The 10,000-nt window shown below is 39.0% G+C and overlaps 1 protein-coding gene across 1 annotated transcript in view; it reads left to right on the forward strand.

Annotated features, from left to right (window-relative positions):
- Positions 1-10,000, forward strand: part of LOC138358601 (uncharacterized) — a 273,373-nt gene that overhangs the window by 108,571 nt on the left and 154,802 nt on the right. The gene's annotated exons all lie outside the window — the stretch shown is intronic.

Genomic DNA, 10,000 nt, shown 5'->3' on the forward strand with positions numbered 1-10,000 from the left:
CAGATCAGATCAGATCAGAGATGCTGGAAGAGATCAGATCAGATCAGAGATGCTGGAAGAGATCAGATCACATCCCGAGGCATTAGAAGCATCAGATCAGAATGCAGGTACATAAAGCATGAGATCAGAACGGAGATAGTTAAAGCAATCATATCAGCCCAGAGGCGCTGGAAGCAATCAGATCAGAGGTGCTGGAAGCCATCAAATTAGACTAGAGGTTTTGAACTTTGTGTCATGGTGTTTAATGCTCTCCAAATGAGCTGGAAATGGAATTAAAACTCATTCGCGTGTAATGTCTAATAACTCCCGTAGCGACAAGTACTTTTAAACTTTCCCTCGTATAACGAGAGTGTAAAACCTTTTAGAGAAACCATTTGCTTTCACTGATGACAATTTTTATCAGAGTTTACCAAGAAGCCCACTGAAAGGATCTTTAAAATCAATATTGCTTAAAATGCAGAAAATATTCTCGTTCATTAAACAAAAGTCGTAGAAGTTTGCAAAGAGTTGTAACCATTGTCCAAACCTGTCTAGATTATGAGTCACAATAACGTGGCTGAGGATATGTTGACCAGACCACACACTAGAAGGTGAACGGACGACGACGTTTCGGTCCGTTTTGGACCATTATCAACTGGATTGTGGACTTGAGAATGGTCCAGGAGGGATCGAAACGTCGTCGTCTCTTCACTTTCTAGTGTTGTTTGCTCACTTGTTATTCAAACACCCTGGTAAACAGTTTACCGTGAAAATGAACTCTTTTACAGCTGGTAAAACTGCAGAATATCATATATGATCGAAGATCTTGTTTACAACAGGCAGCCCAAATAAGCATTTATTGTCCGTTTTTCCTCATCTTTCGTTGCGCCAAAAGAAATAGCCGAGTAACATAGGTTCGAATCCCCTTCACGGCTCCTGTTGGATTTGTTTATTGATGTATCACATTAAAGGAGATTTATCTGTGAATTGTTGTGTTCTCGAGAAGTGAAGAAACAAGCTAGAAACAAACTGATGTTAAATTACCGTCTTGGGTTGTTAAGTAATTATCAGAAGCACTATACCATTGTGACTATATAATACTTACGACGTCAAGGAGCTGGGATTGGCCACTGGAAAGGAATAGTCCTGTCACATGCTATCTAAAATGATGAATCAGATTGGGCTTCTTTCAAACAAAGGGGTTGTGCTTAGTAATGATGCCTCAACCATATCATCAGTGAAGCGGACTGCAAAAATGACAGATTCATCTAAAACGGGTCATAAATTAAGATGGATAATCTTACAAGATTCTTATCCTTCCCCCAAAGTCATTAAACGTTTGAGGTTACCTTGAGGTGCTTCCGGGGCTTAGCGTCCCCGCGGCCCGGTCGTCGACCAGGCCTCCTGGTTGCTGGACTGATCAACCAGACTGTTAGACGCGGCTGCTCTCAGCCTGACGTATGAATCACAGCCTGGTTGATCAGGTATCCTTTGGCAGGTGCTTGAGAAGTACATTATCTGTGAGAAAACCATATACTCAAGGTGTGAATTATACCATATGACGTTAGCTATCATTTAAACAATACGAATTTCAGGGATATCTGTGATTGCAAGATTCTTATCTGGGTTTTTCAAGATAATTGAACGATAAGATTCTACAGGATCTTCCATAATTACCGAAACGTCTTGAGTGTAACTATAAACATCCACGTTTCTTCATCAACGAACGTTAAATTCCATCGCCAACTACGAGGGGGCCTCGTAGCTTGGTGGATAGCGCGCAGGACTCGTAATTCTGTGGCGCGGGTTCGATTCCCGCACGAGGCAGAAACAAATGGGCAAAGTTTCTTTCACCCTGAATGCCCCTGTTACCTAGCAGTAAATAGGTACCTGGGAGTTAGTCAGCTGTCACGGGATGCTTCCTGGGGGTGGAGGCCTGGTCGAGGACCGGGCCGCGGAGACACTAAAGCCCCGAAATCATCTCAAGATAACCTCAAGGGGAATATTGCGACCAGCTGATACTTAACGAACTCTGCTGAAGTAAGTAAGTAAGTATCTCCTCTCTTGTAAAAGTGAAGATTAAAGTGAAGTCATTAGTGTGAGTATGAGTGCCAGGAATATCGTGCCGTTGAAGTGGATATTCCAACACAAACAGCAAGCCCAACCACTTGGGGTGGACGGTAGAGCGACGGTTTCATTTCATGCAAGGTCGGCGTTCAATCCCCGACCGTCTACGTGGTTGGGAACCATTCCTTTCCCTCGTCCCATCCCAAATCATTATCCTGACCCCTTCGCAGTGATATATAGTCGTAATAGGCTTCGCGCTTTTCCCTGATAATTTCCCTCCCTTCTTTTCCTGAAGGACAATACATGTATTCTTATTCACCAGAAACCTGGGGCCAGATTCACGAAGCAGTTACGACAAGTACTTACGAACCTGGGGCCAGATTCACGAAGCAGTTACGCAAGTACTTACGAACGTGTCCATCTTTCCTCAATGTTTGACGGCTTTGGTTACATTTATTAAACAGTTTACAAGCTTGAAAACTTGCCAATCAACTGTTGGTATTGTTATAAACAGCCTCCTGGTGCTTCGGAGCTCATTAACTGTTTGATAATTGTAAACAAAGCCGCCAAAGATTGAGAAAAGATGGACAGGTTCGTAAGTGCTTGCGTAACTGCTTCGTGAATATGGCGTCTGGACTTCGCTCGGGTCCAGCAGGGAACAGACCTAATCAAAGCCGCCCAGAAACGGGATTCATCAAGCATTTACCACTTACGAAACCTGTGCATCTTTCTTCGATCATAACGACTTTATTTGCATTTAATTAAGAGTTTACAAACTTCTAAACTTAAAACTCAAGGTTATTCGTATTACAAACACCCTCAGCAGCTCTTCTGAGCACATAATCTATTTAATAAATGTAAACATCGTCTTCATGAATAAAGAAAGATGTAAAGGTTTCGCAAGTGGCTGTGCATAATGAGTAATGAATCCTGAGTCTGCAATGTCCGGTCCAACAACTCTGCCCATCTTGAATTCATCCAGTGACAGGATGCCACTGTGAGGATGAACCAAGAAAATTGACCAGACCACACACTAGAAGGTGAAGGGACGACGACGTTTCGGTCCGTCCTGGACCATTCTCAAGTCCACCTCTACTTATTACAATACTTAAAGTGCCTGCTGTACTCTGGCCGCTGTAACGGTACAATGCAGCCAACAGTACCATGTACCTACCTAGCAGCTCAAGATATCGAGAATTATACAACAAGGCTCTAAGTACTCTAGCTAACATTACATGGTCTTATTATTCTAGTAAGTGTTTTTCTTGGGTGTGAATTGATCAAATTATTCCAACACTACACACGTATTTGTGTAGAGTAAATACATTCCTACTCTTGGTTTTAAGAGTAACTAAAATGTGGGTTTGAATACCCGTAGACTTTACGATGACGGCCGTTATGCATTTGATACAACAGAGAAATAATCCTAGAACAGCTAGCCTCTTTTGGAGTTAAGGAAAGACTGTTGACATGGCTCAGGGGTTACCTGAGTAACAGAACCGCCTCAGTCCGTTTTCAAGGGGGTCAAAAGTAAACTCTGTGCACCCTTTCAGTTGGGTACACCCCAGGGTGGAGTGCTAAGTCCTACACTGTTCAATGTTCTGATGCACAAATTAACAATTGATTTGTGCATCACTTTCCATACTACGTGATACGAAGAATTTGTTGCTGTGCCGGATTTAGGTGGATGAGGAAATGGAAAAGGTATCCGAGTTCCTCTCTTCCTCTTTCTCATTTCCCTTCTTCTCTACTATTCCATTTCTCTCTTCTGTCTTTTTTTTCCTTCCCGCATCACCCAGAAGTCAAGTCTGACCCCAGAGAGAAGTGGAACAGCTCACACAGACGAAACAATGCCTTTTCCTACCCCCAGGATTCGAGCCCCCAGGACCTCCTCCCACCCACTACAGTTTAATGTCTCCAATTAAAACTTCAGCGGGCAAAACTTTGAGTAGTTTCCATCACTTTGGTTTGCATTAATATAAAATACAACTTTTAGAATGGCATAATTCCCGTATTGGATTTTGCGATTATACTGCGAAGTGAGGTTCTAATTGCTATTTGCATAATAGTGTCAGTATTTATATATATATATATATATATATATATATATATATATATATATATATATATATATATATATATATATATATATATATATATATATATATATATATATATTCGTGAGAACAAGCCTGAATGGTCCCCAGGACTATAAAAACTTGAGTTTTCAGTCATATATATATATATATATATATATATATATATATATATATATATATATATATATATATATATATATATATATATATATATAATATATATATATACTCTTGACTCAGATAATCCTTCAGTGGTCAAGATACTCTTGACCATCGACGATACGAATCCGGATTCGATTCCCCATGCTCCTGGCAGCCCTGTTCTGTAAACAATCAGCCAGTGACTGTCTAAAAGTGTTGGGAACTCTCAAAGACACCTACATGCACCCCAACACCCGGCAACACTCGTGGCATTATTGCTCGTTGATATTTCATCAAATCACTATAACATGCTTGGGGCCGGCATGAGGATCCAGTGTGTGTAAAGCTGGAATGGTCTCCCCAAGCCAATATAAATCCAGCCTCTGCCTCATAGCACGGTATGCAATGAAAATCACAAAGCAATGAATACATTAATATATATATATATATATATATATATATATATATATATATATATATATATATATATATATATATATATATATATATATATATATATATCATCGATAGATACAGCGATAGCAGGCGGCTTGACGTTTGCGAGGCACTACACATCAAGAAGTCAACACCAGCAATCAACAGCCAATTAATGCACAACTATATTCTACCCACCTCAAGACTCCGCTCCAATATAGAAGCATCAAGAAATATGGACCAATAGGCTTTCTACAAACACTTCTATTCAATACCCATTGTTTCGTGTTCTGTCTTGTGTTGATGAAATTAATACCCTATTAATACTCTTGTTCTGTCTTGTGTTGATGAAATTAATATATATATATATATATATATATATATATATATATATATATATATATATATATATATATATATATATATATATATATATATATATATATATATATATATATATATATATATATAGTATATTTAAGACAATGATACACTCACTATACAGAGGACAATGGTATTTGAACCCCTGATTGGATGTAGAGTTGACGAGAGTGCAATATATATATGTTATCTAAAAATATAAAAATAGCTTTCAAAATTAAAGCAGAATCATAAACAACGTTTACGAGAATTTAGCAGATCTTTCTCCAGACTTTAGCAAGAGACTCGAACCCACAATAGTGTTTAATGTCCCAGTTAATGCCAATCTCAGACTGTATTCGTGAGTGCAAGGAGAAGTCATTATCACTCTTACGACTGAGTGACACCGAATAAAGGTCAACATCTGGGTATAAAGATACCAATTACATCCCTACTGCATGCATCATTTAAGCTAATTTTTAAGCTCATTCTTAGCTGCAACAGGACAATTTTGGTACGTTCGACCAAACGGTTTCAACATGTATCATAATTTTTATAAGATGGAATGAATTAATCTTTTGAAAAAGCCATCACCTCTAATATACATCAGAGAATTTACAGAAATCTTGAGGTTAGGAGAAGTAGAGATACTGTGCAAGATATAAAAGATACTATATTCAAAGGATGTAATGGTCTCAACACTCTACTGTCCCATGACCTAGAAATAATTAATAACTTCCTTAACAACTCGTATTGTTATGAAAAGATGACACCTTATCAGCAACCTACACGATAAAGGCTTTGATTATTTTTCAGACTAGTTACCTTACATAGGAGGTGATCCAGTCATTAAAAGCTGTCCCAATAATCCGAAATTTTTTACTAAGTGAATAAATTGTTCCAACTTAGGTGAATAAATTGTTCCAACTTAGATGAATAAATTGTTCCAACTTGGGTGAATAAATGGTTCCAACTTAGGTGAATAAATTGTTCCAACTTAGGTGAATAAATTATTCCAACTTAAGTAAATAAATTGTTCCAACTTAGGTGAATAAATTGTTCCAACTTAGGTGAATAAGTTGTTCCAACTTAGGTGAATAAATTGTTCCAACTTAGGTGAATAAATTGTTCCAACTTACTCACCTACTCACCAACCTAGTGTACCCTGAGTAACTTGCCCAATGCACCGGCTCCTCTTTAATGTACCGGACCTCCAAACCTATTCCATGCACTGTACCGCGCCCTTGTCAGCGTAGAGAATATATCAAGCATTGTGTTCTCTATGAATTATGGAAGCCATGGGAATGCTAACAATTCAAAATGTCTATATTAAACTAAGCAATCACGTGCTGATCCATGGGTTAGTCCTTCTCTGCAACTTGTCAATGTCATTCGACAGGTCCCTTAATATTCCCAAGATTACAACCATTTGCACGATATATGAGAGGCAGATAACCCTTAATCTATGACAAAGGATTGATACGAATCTGACAAGTCAGTAGTTTGTTCTGTCTCTCTCACTCTCATTCTCTCTCTCTCTCTCTCTCTCTCTCTCTCTCTCAAACTCTCTCTCACTCTCATTCTCTCTCTCTCTCTCTCTCTCAAACTCTCTCTCTCTCTCTCTCTCTCTCTCTCTCTCTCTCTCTCTCTCTCTCTCTCTCTCTCTCTCTCTCTCTCTCTCTCTCTCTCTCTCTCTCTCTCTCTCTCTCCCATTCTACGTGACAGGCAAGAGACATCTTCTGGCCTGGCCTGAAAGTTTTATTTCTGACCCTGGTAATGGTGGTAGCAGCAAACTCGGGCATTTATAATGAAAACTTGAGGGAGTTAGTTTATTAGTTTGTGATGAAAGGTGTTCTGCTCTCTCTCTCTCTCTCTCTCTCTCTCTCTCTCTCTCTCTCTCTCTCTCTCTCTCTCTCTCTCTCTCTCTCTCTCTCTCTCTCTCTCTCTCTCTTTGATTTGTTCTGTTTTGTCTCTCTACCGGAAAACACAGACTGGCAGACAGGTAGAGAGAAGAAAAAGAAGAAACAGAGGCACACAGACAAGCATATAGATAAAAGAAGACATAAAAACAGACGGAAAAACAGTCGAACACAGAAGAATAGAAATAAATGCAGATAGACAGACGTATAGACAGACAGTATAGACAGACAACGCAAAAGAGACAAGAGACATTTAGACAGGGAAAATACATAGCCACACACCTCAAAACAAACAGACAGACACTAACAAGTAGACAGAAAAACCTAATAAACAGTCAGAAGACAACACGTTCATAACTACCTATGAAAATGTCCTATTCAGAAACATTTAATTCAAAGATTTCCTCCAAGTATCCAGAGCAGCATTGCATGTGTTTAAATGTCGAGATAATAGCCCAACACATGCAAATTTCCGCGTGTGTTGAGCTCGCTTGTGTAAATATTCGTGAAATTTTTGTCCTCTCAAGAGCGTTTATATACGTGCAAAAATGGTCCTGTGAAATTGTGTGTGAGAGAATGCATGTTTGTTGTGAATTAGATAACGTCAAGAAAGATGAGACAGACGTTAGTAAAGATATCAAAAACAACGTCGACATTCATAAAAATAATAATAATAATAATAATTAGTAATGATAATGTCTTCTTACAGATATAATAACACAAATTTTTGTGTTATTTGTGAAATTTGTGTAAGGCATTTACACCAAGTCTTTCACACTCTCCTGAGGGCTTTGTCAAAGTCTGAGTGTGTGGTTAAGACGAGACTTACATCTCAATGTCTAATCTTTAGACGTGGATTAAATCTGACAACGTCAGATTAGTTGTTGAGATGTAAATCTCATCCTAATCACAATCTCAGACCTTGTCAAAGATCTTAGAAGAGTGTGAAAGACTTGGTGTAAATTGCTTACATAAATTTCATAACTAGTATGTAAGCAATAGTTAATCAAGTATAAAACTACTTGATTAACCATTTTTAACCTGGTAACTACAGTGAACCACTACAGGAAGAGTACCTTACCTTGAGGTTCTTCCGGGGCTTAGCGTCCCCGCGGCCCGGTCGTCGACCAGGCCTACAGGGAGTAGTACAGTTACCTGCAAGAAGATTACATTACAGTCAGTCACTACAGAAAGAGCATTACAGCTAATCACTGTAATAAAGAGTCGATTTACAGACAGGGATCACACATGAAGACACAACTCATGAACGACCCGTCGCCTTCTGACCTGTGATTGGTGAGAGATATGAGAGAAAGGTCACTATTACAGGTGTCTGGGCCCTCGACCATTGATAGTAGACCCCGGGGCCCCCTAGATCCCAGGGACATGAGCCCTGGGCCCTGCAATGGGGAATTAATTTCTCATAGGGCAGAAGCGTAAGGGTTTAAGACTGACAGACGGGCATAAATAAGGTTAGAGAGGATAGGATCAGGAACCTGTACACCAGTTGATTGACAGTTGAGAGGCGGGACCAAAGAGCCAGAGCTCAGCCCCCGCGAGCACAACCAGGTGAGTACAGGAGTACAAACAGCAGGACAGACAGGAGGACATACATATATATATATATATATATATATATATATATATATATATATATATATATATATATATATATATATATATATATATATATATATATATATATATATATATAAAATTCAATGTATAAATGTTATATTAAGTTTAGGATTGGTACTAGATAAAAATACTTTCATTACATTTTCCCAAACATACAAAAAAAAGGTTGATCAAAAAGTTAGTAAAAAGTAATATGTGGAAGAGATAGATGACAATTTGTGAAGGCTGAGTCGTCCAACTTTGACCTCCTCTGAGGGTAAAGGTAAGAAAAGTTTTAATTGCGTCAGTCATTAGAAAAAGAGGTTTTCGACCGCGTATTATTTTTTTTTTTGGGCCTTAGGCAACGCATACAGCGTTTTCTCTCACGGTGTCTACGTCTGAGGTCTCCTTAAAAGTCTACTTAACGCATGGCAGGGAAATTGATCGTCAGCAAAACAGCAAAAAAAATAAGTAATCAGTGCTTTTATTTCCTCGAGTTTCGGGTTTAATCCGTGAGTTTGTTTGGATTAGTATCCCGTTTTCTGTTGCTCACGAACGGCATGAAATTGATCGCCTTTCTTGTAGCCACAAAACCTAAATAAAAAGTCCTGAGTGGTTTTGCCTGCAGCTTCTGTGTTTTTCTCCATCTATTGTGTAACTTTGCTTGGGTTCAGTTCCCCGTTTTTTGTCACCCAGTGGCGTAACTCACGTAGAAAGTCCTCCTTGTATTTTCATTCTTCACGAAGCTTTCCCTAAATACTTTACGACTTTCCTGGAATGTTAAATGCAATGACAAAATTACTGACCCCTGTTATAAACTAAGTAAAATTATTTGCTTGCATGCGGTTAACCACTTGGGCTGGACGGTACAGCGACGGTCTCGCTTCATGCAGGTCGGTGTTCAATCCCCGACCGTCCAAGTGGTTGGGCACCATTCCTTCCCTCCCCGTCCCATCCAAAATCCTTATCCTGACCCCTTCCCAGTGTTATATAGTCGTACTGGCTTGGCGCTTTCCCCTTGACAGTTGCTTGCGGTTAAGAATTTCGATCCACCAAACTGTTGCATTACAAATATGGGAAATATCTTTCCAGTGATAACTTAAGAAACATGAAATAAGGATCATTAGCAGACAAGGACAAAACGAAAAAGACAGGAAGGGCGTAATTTGAGAAGACGATTAAGGAAAGGGATTGGAAAAGAGGATTGGGGAATGGGCGAGAGGGAGAAAGTATAGATAGAGGGGAATGAGCAGGGACTGGAAATTGACTGATTGATAACACACTGATACCTTTGACACAGTATTATAAAAGTATATAAGATTAATTATTTATAAATGAAAATGTCGTCTGTGGGAGGAAGAGGTTGTGGATGGGAGAGGTCTG

The sequence above is a fragment of the Procambarus clarkii genome, chromosome 84, assembly GCF_040958095.1.
Source record: "Procambarus clarkii isolate CNS0578487 chromosome 84, FALCON_Pclarkii_2.0, whole genome shotgun sequence".
Classification (NCBI taxonomy): Eukaryota; Metazoa; Arthropoda; class Malacostraca; order Decapoda; family Cambaridae; genus Procambarus; species Procambarus clarkii.